Source organism: Myxocyprinus asiaticus, chromosome 39 (assembly GCF_019703515.2).
Source record: "Myxocyprinus asiaticus isolate MX2 ecotype Aquarium Trade chromosome 39, UBuf_Myxa_2, whole genome shotgun sequence".
NCBI lineage: Eukaryota > Metazoa > Chordata > Actinopteri > Cypriniformes > Catostomidae > Myxocyprinus > Myxocyprinus asiaticus.
Genome location: NC_059382.1, coordinates 12,864,915 through 12,870,914, shown reverse-complemented (window position 1 = coordinate 12,870,914; position 6,000 = coordinate 12,864,915).

The window sequence follows — 6,000 nt, the reverse complement described above, 5'->3', positions numbered from 1 at the left end:
TATATTTTTACTTTTGGAGGAACTAAATTCTAGCACTATTTACTGACCCTCATGTTGTTCCAAACTCATATGACATTTTACTTTGGCGGAACACAAAAGAAAATAATTTTATGAATGTCACATTGGCTGAATTCAATACCACAGTAGAAATTAAATAAACACAGTAAGCCATAGGGATGGGACGATATGGTTATCCCACGATTCAGTTCGATATACGATATGAGGTTCATGAATCAATATAATCTCGATTCAATATAACAACTCTTAAATTATAAAGTATGACAGAAAACTGTGCTAAAATGGTACTGTCTTTTAAACAAAGGCGGCATGGCACAATGACAAATGGCACTAACATAAACAAAAGAGGAGAGAAGTTGCATGTTTTTTTGACCGCCTCATGCGTGATTAAAATGAATGTTTCTTTCAATATTCAACAACTGGCTGTAAAGAACAGAAAGGATATTAAAAGACACATTATTCAATGAAAGTTAATCTTTGATGAACACACATTAGACGGAATAAAGTGCTGTTATAATTTCAAGCACCTGTAACCGCTTTTCTACAAAACAAGGCAATTTTCCAGGTATTCCAGAACTTACATTTCTAAAAGCTCAATTCAAGCACTTTAAGCACTTCAAGGACCGTGTGCGAACCCTGTAAACAGTGTTTACATAAAGAGAATTTGATGTTTGACGAGTTATTTCATTTATGATTACATAGACAGAAAACAATGCTGCAAATTTCGAAATATTGAGCCGTGTCTCGATATGGTCATTCTTTTTTTGGTTCGTGATATATAAAAATGTTATATATTGTTCCATCCTAGTAAGCCTCGATTAATTTAATCCATGAGTGAAAGTGTCCAATAACAGGGTGGTTACTGAGATTAAGCAAGTAGTATAGACCAGTCTTATTGTTTACAAACACTGCAGCAGCGCATGCGCAATAAGTGGTGGCAGAAGGCAAGCTGTTGTGTTAGATTTGACAGATTAGACAGCTAGCACTAACTAGCTCCTCTAAATATCACTATGATTGTCAAAGAAAATGAATCCAAATATTTCCGTGAGTTGACAAAGTGTTTTACACTGGGAAACATCCTCTTTCTGACTGAACAAGATTGCCGGATCCCTTTTCCCCTTCCATTCTGTCAGTGGGTGTGTGAGCCAATGGATTTAGTCTAACCAGACAATTTAAAGTGTCTGCTGACTTTTTTAGGGCTGTTGGCTCAGCTTAACTACAGGTTGGGTTTACTGTTCGCTCCAGTCCTTTTACCACCACTTCCATCTGTGATGTACTGGTGACATTGCCAAAAGTATCGGTCTATTCACCTGGTCATGAGATCCTAATATCTCCATGACATCTGTCCATGTAAAATAAAATGGCTTTTATAGGGTTACTGATATGACTTAAGTCTTTATCTTATGGGAGTGCTCATGATTTAATATATGTTTTAATTAAGAAAAAAGAGTGTTCTTTAAAAAACAATCTGTCCTTTCTGTTAGAAGTTATATTGGAACAACATGAGGGTCAGTAAATACTGACAGAATTTTCATTTTTGGTTGATCTATAACTTATTTACTGGCTTCATTTTGCTTTGAATATGACCTTTTCCTCCTGCAGTTGTTGTATACTGGATTCTAGGACATTCCTCTGCCGCAGAAAAAGGATAAGGTCCTCCATCCTGTAATAATGTTTTAACGGAAATGAATAAGGGCAAATTGAGGCTGGTAGGCCAATATTAGCCTAGACCTAAGCAAGCCAGCCACTGCACTGACTAACCAAGAAAAAAAAAATCTTGATCTTTAGGTTACACAACACGTGGTATGACAGAACAAGCTTTTGGTGCAAACCTTGCCTCACTCAAGTTATGGTACTACTTTGACTTTCTTGTTAATTACATTCCTTGATAAACTTTTCCTTAAAATATCACAACCCTGTCTGAATTACAGTGGATGAATAATTCAAATGCTAACTCAAATGAATCGATTTAGTGAGTTATAAAGAATGCACTAACAAAGCATACCTTACAAAAATTAACCGTGGTTTTACTACAGTTAACCATAGTATTTGTAGTAAAACCATAGTAAACACAAATGTAACCATGGATACAGTTAGGGTTACTACAATATACCCAAACTGTGTCAAAACCATGGTTTCTGCCACAAAAACATGGTTACTACAGTCATAATCACAACAATATTACTATACTAAAACCATAGTAATAGGTTAAAATATGTAAGGGATTTTCCCAACAATTCTCTCTAGTTAAGTTATGAAAACCAGACGGAGCTTGTCACATTTAATTATTTTCCAAGTTACATCATTATAACAAGCAAAACTGTATTATATTATCATACCTTCTGAAAAGGCCAGGCACGTTGTCAGTCCTCATGTCCTATGTAGCAGTGAGGTCTCTGGTCAGGTCGTGCTTCACCGTCTACTGAGAGAAATAAAGTCGCAATTTCTCGGAATTGCGACTTTATATCTCGGAACAGCGAGTTTATATCTCACAATTGCGAGAAATAAAGTAACAGTTGCTCGGCATAAAGTCGCAATTTCTCTCCATTGCGAGCTCATTTCTCGGAATTGCGAGTTATAAAGTCGAAATTCTGAAGATAACAAGTCAGAATTACCTCTTTTATGTTTTTATTACGTAAAATAGGAATCCACCCGCCACAGATCAAGCATTTTACAAGTCCTCAAAACATCTTTGATGCCTTTACAATCTTCCAATTATGATCTGATTAGTCAAAATGCAAATAAAAAGCAGGGCACACACAGTTAAATTTGCCTTTTAATCACTGTGCCAGCAAATCTATCAATGATTTTTCAATGTGCATACACATTTAGAATGAAATTAGACCTAAACTAAAGCAATTGATCATAAATATATTCACATCATAGGTGTATGTGAAATGCTCCAATGTAAGGAAGTGCAGAAGGCTCATATAGATGTTTTAAATAGGTGATTTTGCTTGCTTGACAAAACAGTGATGTATTAATGAATATGATTTTCCATTCTGTAACACCTGGTGGTGTAAACTGAAATCTCAGATCATGGATGAGGATGAGCAAAAATTACTTATTCAGCACATCTTAATATATATCTATATGTCATATATATAGTGTACTGTAAGTCATTGTCAACGAATGTGTGCTGTAAAAAGTATTTTCTTCTGTTTTTGTGTATATCTTATAGGCCTACTAAATTGTTAAAAAAAATTCAAACAAAACTAACCTAAAACAAAGGCAACCTGAGTAAACACAAAATATAGTTTTTAAATTATAATGTTATTTTATTGAAGCGAAAATGTTATCCAATATCAGCTGGGCCTGTGTGAAAAATTATTTGCCCCCTTAGTTGCTAAATCCCCAAATCTATGAAACTGCATTCATAATGGGGTTCAACTGGACTAGACACACCCAAGCCTGATTACTGCCAGCCTTGTTCAATCAAATCAACACCTAAATAGAACTTTTTCAGCAGCATGAAGTTGGCTAAAAAGCCTCAACCATTAGCATACTATGCCAAGGTCAAAAGAAATTCCAGAAATGATGAGGAAAAAGGTGATTGAAATACATCAGTCTGGGAAGGGTTACAAAGCTATTTCAAAGGCTCTGGGACTCCAAATAACCAGAGTGAGAACCATTATCTCCAAGTGGAGAAAACTTGGCACAGTAGTGAACCTTCCCAGAAGTGGCCGACCTTCTGAAATTCATCCAAGAGCCCAGCGACGACCCATCCAGGAAAACACAAAGAAGCCAAGGACAACATCCAAGGATCTGCAGGCCTCTCTCACCTCAATAAAGGTCACTGTTCATGACTCCACTATCAGAAAGACACTGGCCAAAAATGGCATCCATGGAAGTGTGGCGAGGTGAAAACCACTGCTAACCCAGAAGAACATTAAGGCTTGTCTGAATTTTGCTAAAACACACCTTGATGATCCTCAAAGCTTTTAGGAGAATATTCTGTGGACTGATGAGTCAAATATGGAACTGTTTGGAAGACAGGGGTCCCATTACATCTGGCGTAAATCAAACACAGAATTCCACAAAAAGAACATTATACCTACAGTCAAGTATGGTGGTGGCAGTGTGATGTGTGGGGATGCTTTCCTGCTTCAAGGGCTGGGTGAATTGAGGAAAACATGAATTCTGCACTCTACCAGAAAATCCTAAAGGAGAATGTCCGGTCATCAGTCCGTGAGTGCAACTGGATTATGCAGCAAGACAATGATCCAAAGCATAGGAGTAGGTCCACCTCTGAATGGCTCAAAAGAAGCAAAATTTAAGTTTTGGAGTCCTGACTTGATCCCGATTGAGATGCTGTGGCAGGACCTTAAACGGGAAGTTCATGCTCGAAAACCCTCCAATGTGGCTGAACTAAAGCAGTTCTGCAAAGAACAGTGGGCTAAAATTCCACCACAGCGTTGTGAAAGACTGATCTCCAGTTATCGGAAGCGTTTGGTTGCAGTTGTTGCTGCTAAAGGTGACGCATCCAGCTATTAAGTTTAAGGGGGCAGTTAGTTTTTCACATGGGTGATAAAGGTGTTGGATAACTTTTTTGCTTCAATAAAAAAAATATATATATATATATATATATATATATATATATATATATATATATATATATATATATATATTTGAAAACTGTATTTTGTGTTTACTCAGGTTGCCTTTGTTTTATGTTATTTCTCATTTGAAGATCTAAAATCATTTAGGATTTAATGATCCCCCCTCCACACACACACAAAAAAATAGAAGAAATCAGGAACACAGCAAATATCAGCAAATACTTTTTCACAGCACTGTATGTCTCCTCAGGCACAGTCTGCACTGCTGTAATTCTCAAAACTACCTACAATGAGCCCTAGCTTGTAAAAATGAATTCCTTTGTCTGACAGATCAAGTGAACAATGTTCTTCAAATATGGATTTATGTTATGTCGAGATATTGAAGTAAATGCATTTTTATCACCATATCAACATAATTTGCTGGTGTGATGCAAAAAAATAAAACAATTAAGTGGTAATTGAAACAGAAAAAAACGGAGATGCCTTGATTTACATTTATTTAAATGTATGTGATGTAATATTTTATATTCTTGTAGAAACAAAAGGTTCTTGTGTATTGTTAAACATGTTTAATTTTGTGCTTTTTAGACACAGTGAGTTGGTTGTGCAACAGCAGGACCTCGAACAAAAATACAGCATTGTCTACCTGTATTAATTCTTCCAATGTATTATCAAACAACCTTTTTTTTTCAACAGAGAATAGTTCTTGAGAAACAGTGACATTTACATAGCAGTTGCAAATTACACATTTCAATTGTGAAACCCTGTCAAAGGAATGCCCATATTTGTAAGTCTACCAACAATTATCACTATTACTCCATAAAAATACATACAGAGGCAAACATTGCACAAAATAGCTAGTAGTTACTTTCAGTTTTCAGTGGCAATGATGGTGAAATGGGCAAATCAAGGACTTTCACACCATCTTTTGCAGTGTATTATTGCAATAATCTGCAGTATTAATGTAATACTTTCCAGCAGGGTTGTCCATAATGAAAGTGATAACAGAAGTATTATGTGGAACTGGGAATCCACTAATTGCTTTATGGATTATAATACAACCTTTGATTGTTGAAATAGAAACAAAGCAGTTGTAATTTTTCTCATAATTTATGTGATGTTGTCTAAATGGGCTAATTGTGTGCCATCCTTCTGAATATTCCACATGCTTTAAATGCAATTTTATTTTATTTTATTTTATGTTATTTTATTTATTTATTTATTTATTTATTTTTTTTACATATATCACTTTTACTTTTCTTGGCAAATGCATTCTGTGAAAGCATCTTAAAGTGCGTTTTGATTTTTGCACCAGGCAACATGACAAGTTTCAATGGAAGTGAATGTGGCCAATTTGTGGAGGGTTTAAACAGAAATTTGAAGCTTATAATTTTATAAAAGCACTTTCATTAATTCTTCTGTT